Here is a 20513-nt window from a genome sequence, read left to right as displayed (position 1 = left end):
TTCATGATCTCTCACTGGTCACCTCATGATCTCTGAAATGCTGTCTTCGACTCCTAAACATTTACAAAGTTTCCATCATTTACTCAACACCTCCTCAAGTCGCAAGGTGAAGTACAGTAATGGCTACAGTGGCATTGTTAGTCCATGGATAGTGCTGGCTTCTGATTGGTTAAGAGCTTTTCAGGTGGGTCTTGCTACTCCCAAAGGATAGGATTCTAATTCCAGCACATTAATAGCCAATTGGGTGGGAGCCTCACTGACCCTCCTCATCCTACACCCGACCCCCCACCCTGTTCCTCTCCCAACATCCTGCACAACTTTTTAGCTGGGTGTGAGATAGGTGAAGGCAAGGACTGTGATGCCTTATGTAATTCAGAGTTATTCATGAACTCCACTACATTTTATTTTTTACAAAATCTTGGGCATGATTGGTGTGATGGTGTTCATAGTTGAACAGCCTGCCAACTCTCATTATCTGGACTTATGTTTGAATAATGCCCACGTGGTTGAAGTTCAGGGTGGCTGTTTATACCTGTGAACAATATATCCACAAAAGTTGATTTCTTCTGGATACAGGATGTGAGTAATTGGAGGGGAAAGAAAACCAATAAAATACCAGAAGCTGAAACAGCTTCAAATGAATTTCTACCCAATTGTCTTATTGATGTAGAGGTTAGCAGCAGAACCAAACCACCAAGAGGTAGTTATTTAAACAAAAAGAACTTTTTAAAAATTTAGTAATGGGGCATGGGTGTCACTGGCTGGGCCAGCATTTATTGCCTATCCCAGGTTGCCCTTCGGAAGCTGCCTTTTTCAACTGCTGCAGTCCACCTGCTGTAGGTTGACCCTATTTCTCAAATTCAAACCTTCACATGAAATTATTAATTCCCAGATGCATATGAAATGTAAATTGATATTAAGCATATAAATAAATTTAATTATTGTTCTGAGGCAAACATGCAATTATATAACTGATAGAATTTTGGAAATACTTTGCTGATCTTGTGTTCCCTTTAATGAACCATGCTAGGGCAGAAAATGGGTCAGGAGATATTATATGTGTGCTGCAATGTCAAACTCTACATCCATATGCGTGGCTGCTAGCTAGCAGGACTGGGATTGGTGAGTGGTGATTGTATTTCATAAACCAAAATATACTGGAGGTTTCCATTAAAAACCTAACACCTGAAATCTTTAAAATGAGTTTGAATATGTACATTAAGAATAACTGTTTGAAGGAGATTCCATGTCAAAAGCTCTCGAAATTTCAACTGTATGTTCCTTTGCAGTGTAGAAATACAGGTTCAATTTTCTGCCCTACATGTGGAGTTCTGAGAACAGACCACCCATCTAGCCACAGATAGTAGTGATTGCATGTGATTGTGAAGAAGCAGAAGAAATTAAAGAAAAATTTGCCTGGAGTGTCGGAGGCCGATGGGTGACCTTATAGAGACTTATAAAATCATGGGAGGCATGGGTAGGGTAAATAGACAAAGTCATTTTCCCTGGGGTGGGGAAATCCAAAACCAGATGACATAGGTTTAAGGAAAGATGGGAAAGATATAAAAGGAACCTAAGGGGCAACATTTTCACATAGAAGGTGGTGTATGTATGGAATGAGCTGCCAGAGGAAGTGGTGGAGGCAGATAAAATTACAACATTTTAAAAGGCATCTGTATGGGTTGATGAATAGGAAGGTTGAGGGGGATATGGGCCAAATACTGGCAAATGGGACTAGATTAGTTTAGAATATCAGGTCAGCATGGATGAGTTTGACCAAAGAGTTTTTGTGCTGTACATCTCTATGACTCTATAACAAGGATAACAAAATGCCACAAAATGAAGTGGAATTATAAAATGGAAGCACAAGATAACGGTTTAAAAGAAATGAAGGATTGGCTATGAAAGATCAATTAAACTGCCCGTATATCAATGTGCACAGCACTAAAATAAAAATGTGTAGTGTTTACTAGGGGAGTGGAGACTAAAGCCAATCTTCAGCAAGGAACCAGGTGCAGTAAGAATAACTAAAACTTGACTACTTCAATAACAGAGATGCCAACCAAATATTGCAGGGTACAATATTAATGAGAGGGGATAGGGACAGAAAAAGGGAGTGAGGTATCATTTTTTTTATAACAAATAATATACTGCGACCAGTAAATGGATTATATCTAAGAGAAGGATAGTGGCAGTTTGAAATAAAAGAAGAGACATTAAACATATGAATAGGGTTATATTCTGTACCATAGAAGAGTGAAAAGAAGTAAAGAAATATATCTGAAATATTTGAAATAAGAAAAAATGAGATAAAAAGCCATATCATGATGAAGAACAAGGGGAATAAAATGGGCAGAGATGAAGCTTTAATAATAATTGGACATTTCAAACAAAAAAAATGTTAAGGACATTTTGAAGGAGAGGAAGTGAAAACTTCAGAGTAAAAGAAGTTTTTATAATGTGCAGGACTCCTTTCTTACCCTATGGATTAAAAAAAAGGTTGGGGGGGTGGGGGGGGCGGGGGGGAGTCTTTGATTCTGACATCTAATTAGTTAGAATCTAGTTGCATCGAGATATGAACCCAAGTAGATAAGAGAGGTGAGTGTTAAAGAACGTAAGGGCAATAGCAATAATAACAACATCAGAAGGTTTAAAATCAAATTTGAAATGGACATAAGTACAACAATGGCTAAAGTAATAAATCTTAAAAACCAGATTTTAAGAGGATAAGAATAGAACTAAGAAAATTAAACTGGAAAAGTTACCAACAGATGAAGAACTACAACAGCAGTGGAAGAAATTCATAATAGTGGTCCTAAGGGTTCAGGAGCAAACAATGAACTATAATGCACAAATAAAGACAAAATACAAATTAAAAAGGCATACACTGAGTACCTAGAATACCATAGAGAGAATTACAAGGATAATGAAGTCAATAGAAACTATGAAATTATTTTTATTACAATTGTTAAGTTTATTAGATTATTGTAGTTTTGAATGATAGTTTTACATTTAGAGTGAATGGAAAGGGTTATGTGATCTGTTCTGCAGTCTATCTGACAGTATCCCTGGCTAGTTTGCCATTTAGAGATCAAAGTAAGATTTGGACTTTTTTGTACTGACAAGATTTTGTTTACACTAGGAAACAATGGAAAAAAATCTTAGTATGCAATGAGTACACTCTCCATCTCCCTAAGTACCAGAAAGATATTGTAGATATTAACTGTAAACAATTTTGCTGTAATCTGTTTGTTTATTCCTATGACAAAAGGGAGTGGGTTTTCATGAATAATTTATTAGCCTTTTTACCTTGATGTAAGGTTAATGCTTTTTGTGTTGCCATGGGAAGATGGCCAACAAGGCCATTTTGAGAGATCAGGTTACAGGCTTCCTACAAAAATAAAGCAGATCACAGTCACAGCAGATGCCTGTGTGATTAGCAAAGAAAAAAGAATACTTGGCTTTGTCTACGACCATGGTTAGACATGGGAGGGAGATGGCTGTGGGTGAACAAACATATTCTGCAGCCATCTAAGGATCTTGAGAGATTGTCCTGTGATGGGCAAGGTAAGCAGAATCACCAAACATTTTTCGTTTTGGTGGCTTTAATAAAATCATCAAAAACATCAAGAACACACCTGGAAATGTCCATTCAAATTTATTATTTGTGAAAAGAAGATATAGTAACCAATTGGAAGCTGGGATTAACTGTGGACACTTACAAAATGGACTGTACTTGTGTGAGGAGTACAGTGTTTGATAAGCGTTAAAAGAACATCATTTTCTAATATTGAAAGTGTAAGTTGCCCGAAGAAAAGAAAATACAGTGAAATTGCAATGAGTCAAATTTAGATAACCTGTAACTCTATAGATTGTCAGCCATCCCCACTGGCACAATCAGAAATCCAGTCGTAGGGTTATGGACTGGTAACTCTAGTTTAGCCAAATCAGCGCACACCTGTCATATGACCTCATCAACTGATCAGAGTAGAGTAAGGCTATGCTTGTGTATGAAATCATTTGAGATGGAGATCTCTCTGTAATGGGACAATAAACCCTGAAAATATGGTTAAATCTGTGAGAAAATTAAAAATGCTATCAATTGGAAACAAAGTGAAATTGATATAATAAGTGGAAAGTTGTTGTAGAAGATGGTGCATCACTAAAGAATGGGAGATTTCAACATTGGGTTGGTCAACTGTTCTGAAGCACAATCTTTGTCAAGAGGGCAATCATTTTAGCAAGGAAAAAGTTGTGAACAGTTGTCTATCCCAAAGCCAAAGAAGCTCTGGTCGAGAGATTAAATGCAGCTTGACCAGAGAACATTTCCACTGCACTGGCTTCCACATGATAAGCACTAAGGGTGTGGTCTGGAATACTGTGTCCAGTTCTGACTGCCCAGTTATTGGAAGGATATTATTAAGCTGGAGAAAGTTCAGAAAAGACTTGCCAGGACGTTGCTGGGTATGGAAGATTTGAGCTCTAAAGAAAGGTTGGATAAGCTGGGACTTTTCTCATGGGAATGTTGGAGGTTGAGAGGCGACCTGATAGAAGTTTTAAAATATGAGTTAATGGTAGTTGTCTTTTCCCAAGGATGGGGGATTTCAAGATGAGGAGGCACATTTTTAAGATGAGAGGAGAGAAATTTATAAAAGACATGAGGCAAAAGTTTTAAACAGAGGGTGGTTTGCGTGTGGAATGACCTTTCTGAGAAAGTGGTAAACGTGGGTTCAATTTTTAAAAGACATTTTAGGAATTAATAGGAAAAGTTTGGAGGGATATAGGCCAGGAGCAGGCAGGTGGGACTACTTTAGTTTGGGATGATGTTCAGCAAGGATCTGTTTCTGTGCTGTATGACTCTGACTCCATGACAAATGATTGGTTACAAAATCATCTTGCGCTCTGAGCATATACCAGGAGACATTTTCAACGTGAATGTATCATCATATTTTACCGGATTGTTACTCAACATTCAATGGTGGAAAGCAAAGCACTATCACTGCTGTGTGCGCCAACATGGATGGACCCAAAAAGCTGCAGCCTTTTGTCATGTGAAAGGCCATTATGGCATGTTACTTTGAAAGCATCAAAACACTATCCATGTAAGTCTGAAGCTAACAAAACTACCTGGATGACCTGTAGCATGGATCAGGAAATTGGATCGATTGTATCAATGGAGCAAAAGGAAGATTATCACCTTTACAGACAACTGGCTGGGCACCCTGATCTCACTGGTCTCCAAAGTGTCAGACCAAAATTTTTATCTCCCAACACTATGGTCAAGCTCCAGCCAATGGATCAGGGTAACGAGGACCTTGAAAATTCCCAACAATGGCAGGTGATTGAGACCACCAATAAGGAGCAAAAATGAAACCCAACTATTCCCTCAGCCACGTTCTTGATGAAGGAGGATGGTGATGGAGACCACAGTTGCCACCTTGTTAGGTTCAATTGGGCTATGTCTGTGCAAGATCCAAATACAAGGAGTAGGGTAAAGCCAACAAATCTGATGATGCCACTCTTTTCCCTTGTCTGCAGGAGACCGCAAAGAATGTTCCAGCAAAGCCTACCACAGAAACATACACCAAGGAAGATGACCCCACACGCTGCACAACAGAACTGACATTGAGGCAATCATAGAGAAAGCATATTCTTCAACAAGAAACCTGAGGGTACCAGTGAATATCCATGCACTCAACTGCCAGTTTCCTCACTGAAGCCACGAAAGCCAAAGAGATGCTCCATCATTTCATAATGCAGCTCAAAAACACAGAAAAGATGTTTACACAGCACACTGTGTCACACTTATCTGAAGACAGAACACTAAGCAGAAAAAGATTACTTTTTTTTTCCAGAACAAATTCCCAATTTTACAATGCTTTTTTCCTTACACAATCAGGCCATTTAAGACGTGAGCAATTTGAAAAGTAAGGACATTTTTCACGTACTGGCTTCATTACTGTTCTCTTTCTATAAATAGATGGAGCGATTGTATAGCCAAGTTGAGTCCACTTTTCCAATACAAGATGCGATTCTCAATAGTGAAACTAGAAAGGCCTTGTAGCTTTTTAATGCCATTGATTTGAAGTGTTACCATATTTGTAATGGTATCCATCAAGTTCACAAAAACAGCAAATAAATGAACAGATCATTTCTTTTAGGTGTTAATTAACTATTTGCTCAGACACCAGAGAAACTTTCCTGCTATTCTTTGATCGCTGTTGTCAGATATTTAATGTTCACCTGAGGGGAGAAAGTGAGGTCTGCAGATGCTGGAGATCAGAGCTGAAAATGTGTTGCTGGAAAAGCGCAGCAGGTCAGGCAGCATCCAAGGAACAGGAAATTCGACGTTTCAGGCATAAACCCTTCATCAGGAATGAATGCTGGATTGTTGTAAATGTCATCTTTGGACTGAGAGATGAAAGCTGAGACTCTACCTGACCCCTCAGGTGAACTGCGCTGAAAATGTGATGCTGGAAAAGTGCAGCAGGGCAGGCAGCATCCAAAGAGCAGGAGAATCGACGTTTCGGGCAGGAGCCCTTCTTCAGGATGCTGCCTGACCTGCTGCGCTTTTCCAGCAACACATTTTCAGCTAGATCTCCAGCATCTGCAGTCCTCATTTTCTCCTGTGCAGGTTGAGAGAATGGTTAATAAAACATGTGGGTCCTGTGCTTTATAAACAGGGACATGGAGTAGAAAAGCAAAGACGATATTGAAATAACTCATTCATAGAAAGTGGGCTTCATTGACTAGGCCAGCATGTCCTAGTCCTCTTTCCTACTTGCTCTTGAGAAGGTGGTGGTGAGCTGCCTTCCTGAACAATACTTGGTATTGAACATCCACTGCATTGTTAAGGAGGGAATACAACTAGAATACTGCATTGCGTTCAGCTCTGGACACCACACTTTGATGTTTAGGTATTCAAGATAGTGCAGAAAAAGAAATCACAACTATGGTTCCAGGGATGAGGAACTTCCATTATTTGGATAGATTTGAGAATTTGGAGCTGTTTTGATTGAGAAGATTAGAAAGTGATTTCGTAGTTGAAAATTTTACTAGATCAAAATGATGAGGCACCTGGATACAGTAAAAAGAGAGGAAGTATTCCCATTGGTGGGTGAGAACACTGATTTTAAGGTGACTAGCAAAAAATGCAGTGGTGGCCTCGGGGAAAAAAAAAGACATTTTGCAGACTGAGAGGATAGAATCTGGAATGCACTACTAGCAAGTATGGAGGAGACAGATTCAATCACATCGTTTGAAAGGGACCTATATCTCAAGAAAAAAAATCTGTAGGGCCATAGGGAAAAGGCAAGGGAATGGAGCAAGATTCTCAGTTCAGAGACTGAGCATCAGGTCTTATCCAAAATAGCACTCACAATTTCTAAATGTCAACCTCACTCACCTGGTTCTTCGGTTGTCAGGTTTTGGGTGCAGACTGATATCAGGCTGTTCCCTCCTTCAGCCAGATCTAAAACAGACATCAATTTGGGTGGATGGCGAAGGTAGCAACTTAGAAGGTCCTCCTCCATTAACTAGGACTTTGGTTCCATTCAGTTCATTGCTATTGTGTATCTGGTTCATTTTCTTGAACCCTTGACACAGCTGTCATAGTTTCTGTATCCCTTCCAGGCCCCCCATGTCTCCCATGCTCCCATTGCCTCCTCCATGTCCTTCGAGAGTCCCTGTGCTTAGTCCTTCCGTTAGTACATGCTGTTTTTGTGGACCTTGTTCAAATGATCTATTAGCAGATCTGGCAAGTCTTTGAAATGTTTCTGACAAAATAAGAAAACATGCTGTTTGGAGAAAGTGTACTTTATGTCAGACTGGCTTGACATAGTCATGTAACTGTTTCCTCTGCTGTATGGCAGCCATTGAACACCTCATTTCAACCATGGTGTCAGGAATGGCACAGCTGAGATAGAGTGAATTTTCAGAGCTTTAAGACAGCCAGCTATTGTGAGAAGAACAGTAAGGAAAGTCCAGGTGAAAATATGTAGATTTTCAAAGCTGTATGAGAGACAGCTAATTGAGAGAAGCAGCAAAGAAGAAGTAGAAGACATTAAACTGCAACTTTGAATTACTGGGTGAGACAAAATGACTGTGCAGTTTCCATTCCGTCGTTGTAGAAATGAAAGGAGATATGAGACAGAATTGAATCTGGTTTCCACACACAGTGGCAAAACTATGAAACAGTTAGAGAATTAATTCAAAAGACGATAGCAGCCCTGCTATCAGTGCTTGAGAAAGAGTGCTACAAACTGTGTTGCAGCCTAGATTTTGAAGGCACATTTTGAGCTACATACTAATTTTACTTGTGAACAGCTTGTTTTCAATGCCTGACTTTGAGGGAGAAGGAGACCATCGATCAGTATGAGACTATACAGAAGTATCTTACACTATTCCATTTTCATCCATATGTTTATCCAGTGACCATTTAAATACCCTTAATGTCAGCGTCACAGAACATTATAGTGCAGTACAGGCTCTTCAGCCCTCGATATTGCACCAACCTGTGAAACCAATCGACAGCCCATCTAACCTACACTATTCCATTTTTATCCATATGTTTATCCACTGACCATTTAAATGCCCTGAAAGTTGGCGAGTCCGCTACTGTTGTAGGCAGGACATTCCATGCCCTTACTACTCTCTGAAAAGAGAACCTGCCTCTGACATCTATATCTATATCTATCACACCTCAATTTAAAGCTATATCCCCTTGTGCTAGCTACCACCACCCGAAGAAAAATTCTCTCATCATCCTCCTTATCTAATAATCTGATCGTCTTGGATGCCCCAATTAAGTCACTTCTTAATCTTAATCCTTATAACGAAGACAGCTTCAAATCCCTCAGACTTCCCTCGTAAGACTTTCTCTCCATACCAGGCAACATCCTGGTAAATCTCCTCTTTATCCTTTCCAATGCTTCTACATCCTTCCTATAATGCAGCGAGCAGAACTGTATGCAATATTCCAAATGCAGCCACATTAGAGTGCGACATGAACACGTGGCTCTGAAACTCAATCCCTCAACCAATAAAAGCTAACAAACCATATGCCTTCTTAACAACCCTATCAACCTGGGTGGCAATATTCAGGAATCTATGCACATGGACACCAAGATCTCTCTGCTCATCCACACTACCACAAATCTTCAGTACTCTATTCCTGTTATTCCTTCCAAAGTGAATCATCTCACACTTCTCTGCATTAGACTCCATTTGCCACCTCTCAGCCCAGCTCTGCAGCTTATCTATACCCCTCTGTAACCTGCAACATTCTTCCACACTGTCCACAATTCCACCGACTTTAGTGTCATCTGCAAATTTACTAACCCATCCTTCTACGCCCTCATCTAGGTCATTTATAAAAATGACAAACAGCAGTCGCCCCAAAACAGATCCTTGCGGTACGCCACGAGTAACTGAACTCCATGATGAACATTTCCCATCAACCAACACCCTCTGTCTTTTACAGCTAGCCAATTTCTGATCCAAACCACTAAAATCAACTGCAATCCCATACCTCTGCATTTTGTGCACTGGCCTACTGTGGGGAACCTTATCAAATGCCTTACCATTGAAATCCATATACAGCACAGCACTGCTTTACTATCATCCACCTGTTTGGTCACCTTCTCAAGGAACTCAATAAGGTTTGAGAGGCATGACTTACCCTTCATAAAACTGTGTTGACTATCCCTAATCAAAATATTCCTTTCAAGATGATTATAAATCTTACTTCTTCTAATCCTTTTCGAAACTTGTCCACAACTGAAGTCAGGCTCACTGATCTATAACTACCAGGATTGTCTCTACACCCTTTCTTGAACTCCGGGACAATATTTGCTATCCTCCAGTCTTCTGGCACTATTCCTGTAGAAAATTATGATATAAAGATCAAAACTAAAGGCTATGCAACCTCCTCCATAGCTTCCCAGAGAATCCCAGGATAAATCCCATCTGGCCAGAGGACTTAACAATTTTGGAAAGTGTGAAAATAAATAACACCTCCTCTTTATGAACCTCAATCCCATTTAGTCTAATAGACTGTACCCCAGTATTCTCCTCGACAACATTGTCTTTTTTCTGTGTGAATAATTAGTGCCTCTCCTATCTCTTTAGGCTCCATACACAACTTCCCACTACTGACCTTGACTGGCCCTAATCTTACCCTAGTCAGTCACCTCAACAAACATCAGCCCAACTGGGAGGCCTGTGCAGCAGTTGTCACCTCAATCTTGCACATTAAATATCAAGACCAGAAATACCATTGTAATCACAGGTAAATACACATGATGAGAGAAGCTGCAGTGGATCCTCATGACATGGATCTCATCAACCTGCACAGAATTTCACAGATGTGTTCTGATACAGAGTCACTGGGACATGTTGAGAGACAGGAGATACAAGAGGGAATAGGCAAGGCCTTTCAAATGTATCTGTTAGAATTTCACATCAAGTCTCCTCAAGTACACAAAATAATTTACCTGATGTCCCCACAGCATTTAGGTAACCCTCCACCTCACCAAAAATATTATGGAAAGGGGAATTGAAATTCTAGCAGGATTAAACTACAATCTTGATATCCCCTTAAGTGAGCATTAGTTGCAAGCTGCCATGGTTCCAATTAAGAAATGATAACAGCAGAAACTGAAGGGGATGTTACAAGATGTAGCCCAACACACGTCCCATATTGTCCTCCAGACACTGTTTTGCTCTGCATCAGGAGATAAGAATTCTTCTACTTTTACACAACTAACAGGGAACTGCTGCAGATTTATAGAATATATCATCATTTTCAAATACTATTTCAAACAAAGTAAATTGTTATCAATAGACAAGTTGTGTTTGGAAATAAATTTGTTCTAAATGAATTTGTTTTTACAATCTAATTGTAAGAAAAAGGCAATGTACCATTAAGACTCCTTAAAGCTTCACAAATGCGTTATATGTGAGTTGCAAAGGGATTTGGAAATCATGTGATACCTGCTAGAAGTGGGTCATGATGGAATTAGCGATCAAAGTGCTGGAAATTATTTTTTTCCTCAGGCTATAATTCCTTTCAATTCATTTGAAAAGTACTTTATTTTTTGTTAATGGTGTAGTAGGGTTAAATTCACATGAAAATTTAATCCCTTTGGAAAGCTTATCTCAGTATTTCAGGATTAAAGTCATAAAATAAATTAAATGTCTATCTTCCAAAATTAACAATATATTTTTCATTCATATAATTTGTGTACTCTGGCATATTGACGTAGACTTCCTCCTTTCTTTCCTCCACTCCATCAAGACTTGGATGAGAGCACAGGAGATCAAATATTCAACTGTTCCCAAGCTTCCATCAATGCTGATCTATAATTAGCTTTTGAGGGATGCAGAAGAGTGGCACTGGCTTTCTCTCTGGGGGATTCTGATGAGCACAGACAGTAAACAATTGTAAGCTATTCAACCATAGTGAAGTGCAGAGGGCTGGCTAGGGTAATCGGGTGCAGTTAAATGCATCTGCTCTTGTCCAACAGACAATTTCTAGCTGTGACCACTGAAGTGTAATCAGGTGCAGATTTCAGTCCACTCAAGTCTGTTTTCCCTATTCAGCTGTCCATCCCAATCAAGCTGAAATCAATTAACTCTGAAATTTCAAGCCTGTAAGAAACAATGATGTTCAGCCACATATTTGCACATTTCCCTCCCTCCTGTGCAAATAGAGTTATTAGGTTAAAGAATATTTGGGATATGGTTCAAGTATTGGTCTATGGTGATGAAATGTTACATTTATGATAGGAAGTATTTGTGCTGCAAGTACAACCGCCGTATTCACTATTATTGGTGATTATTTTTGAGTTGCTGCAGCTAGGAATTTTTAAGTGGATTGTGGTTTTTAAGTAGGGTACAGGCATGCACTAAAACGCTAAGCTCATTATGCTTTTCTGTATCCTTCTTTGCTCACACTGTTGCTGATAACTTAAACCCACTGGTGTTCATATTGAAACCATTGCACTTGAACCTTATTTTGTTCAAGGAGTGGTTAAAGTGAAAGTAAGCTGGCTCTTTCATTTTATTCCTGGAATATTATTGCTTATCTTAAAGTCACACAAACGCACTGGCTTTTTTTTTTATTTTTTTGCACACACCTACATACTTTAAAGGGTAAAACATAAAAAATCATGGAAGTCTGAAAGAAAAACAAAATAGTGGAAATAGCAAATCTATCAACATTTGTATATATTTGTTAAAATGCAGTTATAGTTTTCCCCAATGTACAATGGTCATGCTTGGCCTTCACTGGTTCCTTAATTATGAAACGTTGTGAAGCCAGAGATTACAATGTAGATCAACCAGAAAACATTACATACTTTCCACTTGGTGACACAGTGTTAAGAAGTTAGGACACATAAGTTAAGAATGATCTAATTTACAAGTGTGAAATAGACATCTAGGGCCCAGCTAATTTCACTGTGTTCAACATGAAATGAAACAAAAACTATTTTTAATGAAAGAAAGCTGATAATTCTCTTTTGAACTAAAAGGCAAAATATAAATGTCCTGCTGAGCTTATTTAATCAGAATGGATGATGTGAAGTGTCCTCAAGGTTAACTTATTTAAATAAATTTTGGTATAAAAGTAAGAGGCCAAAATATTTCTTAAACAAGGACGGTCATAATCTCAATTCCGTTATTTTCATTGGGATACAGCCGTTTTCTGTTAATAGCTGAAAATTAGTGAAAGGTATTTTTATATCATTGAAAACACCCTGCTCAAAATTTCACTTGTAATCTATTCAAAAAAAAAGAGTTCATCTCTATTTCACCCAAAAAGGAATGAAAGAGGCAGAGAATATACTTATACAATAACTCTGCCACATACATAAATAACCATCATTATAAAACAGCCATATTATTCTGGTGTCATGTTAGTACTGCTCACAGATGAAATGGAGGTCATTCACAGTTGGCAGCAGCACTGTGCTTTATATTACACTTTAAACATAGTGAAGCATCAGCATGTATTTCACAGTGGACATATCAGAAAGAGATTCACTTGGCAAACTCACTCACTCAGTGATGATGAATGTTCAATAATAATGAATTAAACCTACAACTAGTCTTAGTGATTTAGCAAGTTTACTTTGGTACTGTTGCCAGCTACTGTCACCAACATGGCCCCCAGGACAATACTGGTATGTACATAGATGCACTTCCTATCTGTAAGCTTCCAAAACCTGTTTAAAATTCGACAGGTACTGCAAAATAAAATTCACTAAATTTGAAAAAAGTTTCAAAAATATAATTTATCTTTTCTTCATATATGGAAGGTCTTATATGGTCATAGTTTTACAGAAGCTGACATTTGTACATTGGTATAAAAGAATAGAGAATTTTGAAAATTAAGATTTCCCCCCAGCTTATAGCACAAATGATAGCAAACCATCATCAGCCGACATGGCAAAGACCAAATGAACAAGACAAAATTGTGCTTCAATTGCTCTTATTATAATCAATTACTGAGCAGTATACAAATGTATACATAAACAGAAATTGCTGTGCAAACTCAGCGGGTCTGGCAGCATTTGTGGAGAGAAAGCAAAGATAACGTTTCAGGTCCAGTGACCCTTCTTTAGAACTGTCATTTCTGGTTTTGTGTCTGTTTTTGCTTTCTGATTTCCAGCATCTGCAGTTCTTTGTGGATTTTTTTTTTGTATAGGAATGAATACATTATGTTGCCCAGCATTAACCATGTGGAAAGCCACATTTTCAAATAGATACAACTTGGATATTATGGTGCTGTACAGCCCCTCAACTTTGCGCTGACCTGTGAAACCAACCTGAAGCCCATCTAATCTATACTATTCAATGCCTATCCAATGACCATTTAATTGCCCTTAAAGTTGGCAAGTTTACTACTGTTGCAGGCAGTGCGTTCCATGCCCCTATTACTCTCTAAAGGAGCTGCCTCTGACATCTGTCCTATATATATCATGCCTCAATTTAAAGCTATGCCTCCTCATGCTAACCATCACCATCCAAGGAAAAAGGCACTCACTGTCCACATGATCTAACCCTCTGATTATCTTACATGTCTCAATTAAGTCACCTCTCAACGCTCTTCTAACGAAAACAACCTGAAGTCCCTCAGCCTTTCCTTGTAAGATCTTCCCTCCATATCAGGCAACATCCTGGTAAATCTCCTCTGAACGCTTTCCAAAACATCCACATCCTTCCTATAATGCAGTGACCAGAAATGCATGCAATACTCCAACTGCGGCCACACCAGAGTTTTGTACAGCTGCAGCATGATCTTGTGCTTCAGAAACTCAATCCCTCTACCAATAAAAGCTAACACACCATATGCCTTCTTAACAATCCTATCAACTTGGATGGCAACTTTCAAGGATCTATGTACATGGACTCCGAGATCTCTCTGCTCATCTATACTACCAAGAATCTTCCCATTAGCCCAGTATTCTGCATTCCTGTTGCTCCTTTCAAAGTGAATCACTTCACATTTTTCTGCATTAAACTTCATTTGCTCTGCAGCTTATCTATGTCCCTCTGGAACCTACAAACTCCTTCGTCACTATCCATAACTCTGCCTACCTTAGTGTCATCTGCAAATTTACTAACCCATCCTTCTCCACTCTTATCTAGGTAATTTATAAAAATAACAAATAGCAGTTGACCCAAAACAGATCCTTGCGGTACCCCACTAGGAACAGGATGAATATTTCCCATCAACTACCACCCTCTGTCTTCTTTCAGCTAGTCAATTTCTGATCCAAGCCACTAAACCACCCTCAAACCCATCCGTCCATATTTTGTGCAATAGCATACAGTGGGGAACCTTATCAAATGCCTTATTGAAATCCAAATACACTACATCAACCACTTTACCCTAATCCACTAGTTTGGTCACCTTCTCAAAGAACACAAAAAGACCTATCCTTTGCAAAACTGTGTTGACTATCCCTAATCAACATTTTTATTTTTATATGATTATAAATCCTATCTCTTACAATTCTTTCCAACACTCTAGATCTGCCAGGAGTTTCCCTCAGACTTAAATTAATCAAATCACTTTGATACACGTACACTGATATGCTGCACATTTGTCTAAATTATGCTGATGATGATCGAGGCTCCTCTTTACATTGTTTTGAGTTGAGGAAGGATAGGAGAAACATTTCCTTCTCTTACTCAACACTCCTTCTTCAATGTTGTTCACATATGACAGATTTTACTTCAGCAAACAACACTGCAAACTTTATTTACAAATATTAAACATGTATATTCGACTACACCATGTCATGTTTCCTTCACCTACAGTTAATCCTGCAGCATATTTATGTTCTGCAACTGTATAGTGGTTATTCTGTCCTCTGTTAATTCTTGAATATGTGATTTCCTTTCATTCTGCGTGACTGCCAACATTGATTTTTATTTTTCAATGGACAACTGCTGTGATAACAAACGACAAGATTTCTAATATTGTATTTAGATTAGATTGTACTGATGTCAGTGAAAAGGTTGAGTCTGCAATTGGCCTGCAATATGATGCTGGTGGAAGTCTTATTGACGGTAATGTCCTTGAATATCAAGGGAAAGTGATTAGGATCTGACTTGTTTGAGATGGCCATTGCTTCTCACTTGTGTGGGAATGTTACTTACCACATTTTAGTCTAAGCATGAAGACTGCTTCATTATGTGAGGAATTGTAAATGGAAGCAGACAGTGTATATTCATATACAAAGTACCTGCCTGTTGATGTTGATGGAGAACAGATCATTGATGAAGCGGTTCAACATTTTGGCTGAGAACACTACACAAGGCAATGATAGATATAGATTAGATTAGATTTCCTACAGTGTGGAAACAGGCCCTTCGGCCCAACAAGTCCACACCGACCCTCCGAAGAGTAACCCATCCAGACCCATTCCCCTACATTCACCACTGACTAATGCACCTAACACTATGGGCAATTTAGCATAGCCAATTCACCTGATCTGCACATCTTTGGATTGTGGGAGGAAACCGGAGCACCCGGAAGAAACCCATACAGACAGTTGCCCGAGGGGGGAATTGAACCCGGGTCTCTGGTGCTGTGAGGCAGCAGTGCTAACTGCTGAACCACCTTGACACATAGTGTATAACTCTAACTATTGTAAAGTTTACCCAATGAAACAACAATACCTGTTTATGTTCCTATCAGATATTAACATTTTACATGTACAACCATGTATTTATCCAATCATTTCAAAGGCAGACTGAGACATCACTTGGTAAAAGGCCAAGTACAAATAAGTGACTTTATTTCAGATCAACAGATGTGAGATTTGATCTCACATAATTTAATCAGTACAAATTAACACTTTAACTAGTTTCCTGCATTCTCAACTTTATGTTTGTGAATCTGATTGTCACTCAGTGTTTGTGACTTTTTAATCTCTGTATTGACAGCAATTAAGGAACAGTGATTGTGCCAGACCATCTCTACTGAGAATATAAAGAGACCCAAGCACAATACAGACTTTTTTTATTGTTAGTAGGATTTGTTTTCTCCAAAGTCTATGACAACTGTTAGTGTAACAACCAACCGTATCATTTTTTTAGAATATATGAATACAGTTTAAAAATCCAGAATCTTAATTTTTTTTCAAAATCATAATATATTCGCCATCTCTTATGTAGGATGCCTATGTTCCCAGTTCAATCAAGAATTGTAATGGTCAGGTAAGTAAGTTGTATGCAGTACCCATCTATAAGCCTGCATATTTCTCAAATAGTAAAACAAATAACTGCAAGGTAGAACTTACATTTTCATGTTGTTCAGCTTTATTACTTTATATTTTATTTTATAGATTTGTAAAGTACAATAGCAGTTTTGCATTCAGTCACATGGTATCATGGGAGGAGGAGGCGGCAGTAAAAATGTTCTTAATCTATTAGATAAAATATGTAAACAATCTCTGCACAGCAGGCCACTAAGTTTCTGTCAGTACAGATTTAGAAAGACAATAGAGGCAAATAATGAATATAGTTGACAGCTTCTATAAAGTGTATTTTTCCACAAAAACATGACTGATTTTATTGCCCTTTCTTTTCCAAAGATTGAGGCTTAAGACTGTGATGGCACTGCAGTTATGTTTTAAGGCGCAAAATAAGATACTATCTGATATGCAGAGCATGTGGGGGGTATTATGCACTGGGACTGCAACACAGACCATCGTGGAAAAGGAAGAAAAAGAAGAGTTCAGAGCTCTGTGTCTGAAAGAACTATTAAGTTATTAGCAAAGTTTTGTTGCCCTGAATGTATATGGCAATGGATTGGCTGCACTGAAGAAAGAGTGATCTAAATGAAGCCTAAACAACAGTCAGCTAGAAACTGCAACTAAAAAGGTACTTTGTTAAATATGCTCGTTAGCTCTTGACCTTGGAGTACAGAAGAGTTACTCCGTGTCCACTGCAGTGTTGAACACCTAATGGTGTCAACTTTGACGAGTTTAATGGAGGGTTTCTTTCCATGAGCCCGAAGATGTTTTCTCATGACTTTTATGCTGCTCATCTTCATAAGTATGCACCATGCTTCAGTGGTACTGCTCTGGTACTATCCAGCAGTAGAAATGCTCACCACTACTTCAGTTTTCCTGCTATTGATGCCATGTTTAAGGACCAACTGGATATTAGTTTAAATGCTGCAAGCTCCCCTCGGGTCCAGTGTGTTTAGATTTGCCTTGGAGATGGTTAACACAGGCAAGTTGGCATCCTGCTTGGCTGAGAGGGACTTGGAGGGACTGGTGGTGAAAAGAAAGCCATCCTCTTTCCTTAGAATGGTCAGAGGAGATCCTGCCTACCTTGTCTAAGTTGTCTCCCAGGTCAATGCAGCATCCATGGTCTGGAGGAACACCAAGCCATGTTGCAAGAAAGTCAATTACCCTCTCTGTCACCATCTTCTCTTGGTTGTTGGTATGTTCGCCAAGCTGGGAAGTTTAATCCCCTGTCCACGTGACATCTTGAGTGCTTTGGAGCCTCCTGTACAGTGCTGCTGCACTGTATCTTCTGGAATTTATCTGGTTCGGTTTCTGCTGCTTCCAGTTGCCGGTTGAGGTTGTTCATTGTAGTGGGCGATATGTTGGGTCTCGGTCAAACACTAGATAGGCAAACAGGCAGACCATTAGCAATCCACATCCATAACCACCAACTAGCCACTAAATGCCATGACCAGCTGTCCCTAGTAGCCACCCTCCATGTCTCAATGTTTTGGGGAGGGGACATGACTGTTGAAATGTTATTTATGTCAGCAACTACTGAATGATCACTTTACCGGGGAACTGCATTGTCAGATAGTGCCTGTATAAGTTCGATGGAACTGTGTCTAATGGATAAAGACACAGGAGTGTGTTATTCACGTGTCCGCTGCACTAGGAGCTGATGAATGAGGAACCCATAAGCCGACAAGCTCAGGACCAGCATCAATCTCCAGCAGATGTGGAGCTGTCCCCTGTGGAGGAAATTGCAGTTACAGGTGCCCTCCCGATGTTGGGAAGATACTGAAGAGTCACATCCTACGTGAAATATCATTCAGATGAGAGAGGGGCAAAGGTGGGTTCAGAACACCATGTCATGCTGTCCAGGGTTTCTGCAATGTAACACACCTATCCACTGGAGCCATCAGGGGCCACAGGATAAACAATGGTGATCCATGAGAGTCCCAGTATTGTGCCAAGTCAGACGATGTGGACATTCATCCGATGTGACAGCATCTTCATTACCCTACAGAATAGAAGTATCAGCTAAGGCAACCTATACAGGACTTCTTTGGGAATTAAATTCAGTGTAACAGTGATAGGATTAGATGAAGTCTTCTTTCACTGACCGAAAGTGTTTTGATGCTGCTGACACCAGCATCCTCTGTATAATGCCTACAGCAAGTACCAATCAATGATTTGTGAGTTTGACCTTTAAGATGTCACGACATCTTATGGTCCCTCATTCAATCTTGACAAAGTTTCATACTGGAATGGATGCTATGGAAAAGATGCTATCATTCAAGCAGGGTTAGAACATCATGTGGTGCTATGAATAGCTAGGCTCTTGACCTTCTTTCTTGTAGTTGTAACTAAAATGACATTCAGTCACAATAGCTGATGATTACCAGTGAACATGTTTGTAAATATGAGAATGTGTTTACAATAAAGTGCAACCTGAGCCACCTCTGTGCTCTCCAAAGGTCGTCTTTTGCTTTTCTATCCTACTGCATCTTAGTGCATTCCTGGTGTCCACAGCCTGCACAGAGGGAGGCTGCCCCATAGTGGAGCCTGTTGGCCCTTTGCCTTTCGAGTGGGTGACCCCACGTGCATTTCTGACCAAGGTGGCAGTATCTGATCTGGTGGAGGATTCAGGAGGTTACCCTTCCTGACAATGCATCCTCTGAGGGATCTGTGGAATCTTCCTCAGAGATGGAGGAGGAGCTAGGGGTCAGTGATACAGGACATTACTGAGACCGCATCTCAAAATGTGTGCGCAGTTTTGGTGCCCTTAAAGATCTAAATGCATCGGAGGTGGTTTAGAGACAGTTCACTAGATTGCTATCTGGAATGAGTGGGTTGTCTCTTGAGGATAAATTGGACAGACTGGGCTTGTTTCCCATGGGGATTGGAAGAGTGAAGTGTGACTTGACTGATGTGTATAAGATCAGGAGTGTTTTTAACAATGTGTTCTTGGGAAAGGGTGTTTCCTCCAGAACTAGAGGATAGTGTTTTAAAATTAAGGGTTGCCCTTTCATTGCAGCAACTAGGAGAGTATTTTTCTCTTGAATGGTAGTACAACTTCGGAACTCTGTGACACAGAGGATGGTGGAAGTAGGGCCATGGAATATTTTTAAAGCTAATGTAAATGGATTCTTCTTTGGCAGGGAAGTCAGTCACTATTGGAGATTGATAAGAGTGTGGAAATTGAAACACAGACATTAAAATGACATTCAGTCACAACAGACATGATCTTATTGAATATAGAGGGGGCTTGAGGGGCCAAATGGCCTACTTCTGCTTTTTTGAATGTTATTCACCAATGTCCAACATTTCCTAATATGTTTATGTCCTAAACCACAGGTTAAAGGATATAGGAACAAGTAAGAGTAATGGAGAAAAAAAATTGGTTTAACTAAAGTGTAATTAGATGCAGAAAAATTAGGTGATGAAAAGAAACATTAAGTTTAGAGAAAAAGTAAAAAGGAAGACTTTAAAGAGTTAAATTTTAAAAGTCTCTATGAATAACTTTATACCAGCAGGGATGAGACCATGTTTATAATTGTTCCCTTTTTGGATTAGGGAGTTTGAGTGGCACGTCAGGAAAAATAAATCTCACTGTTTAAAGAGTCTTTACATCATTTTGTATTAGCCTCAATCTAAGTGGTGCATTTAATTTATTGTATCAGAGCAAATACAGTAATTTGAAACCGACTGGGTGATTGACAATGGATTCCTGTGTTTTTTTTGAGAGGGTAGAGCTATGCA

The 20513-nt window shown here is 39.3% G+C and overlaps 1 protein-coding gene across 3 annotated transcripts in view; it reads left to right on the top strand.

Moving 5' to 3' along the window:
• LOC132824971 (FYVE, RhoGEF and PH domain-containing protein 4-like) overlaps positions 1-20513 on the top strand; it is a 249282-nt gene that overhangs the window by 152900 nt on the left and 75869 nt on the right. Inside the window, exon 1 of one of the 3 annotated variants that reach the window (XM_060839902.1) lies at positions 5912-5927. The exons of the other annotated variants lie outside the window; for them this stretch is intronic. The gene's annotated coding sequence lies outside the window, so the exon portion shown is untranslated. Of the gene's footprint in view, positions 1-5911; positions 5928-20513 lie in introns of those variants that run through there. 3 annotated transcript variants of the gene reach the window in all.

This window comes from Hemiscyllium ocellatum, chromosome 19, assembly GCF_020745735.1.
Source record: "Hemiscyllium ocellatum isolate sHemOce1 chromosome 19, sHemOce1.pat.X.cur, whole genome shotgun sequence".
In the NCBI taxonomy this organism is placed as follows: Eukaryota; Metazoa; Chordata; class Chondrichthyes; order Orectolobiformes; family Hemiscylliidae; genus Hemiscyllium; species Hemiscyllium ocellatum.
The sequence above is the reverse complement of the archived record's forward strand: the minus strand, read 5'-3'. Positions and strand labels throughout refer to the sequence as shown.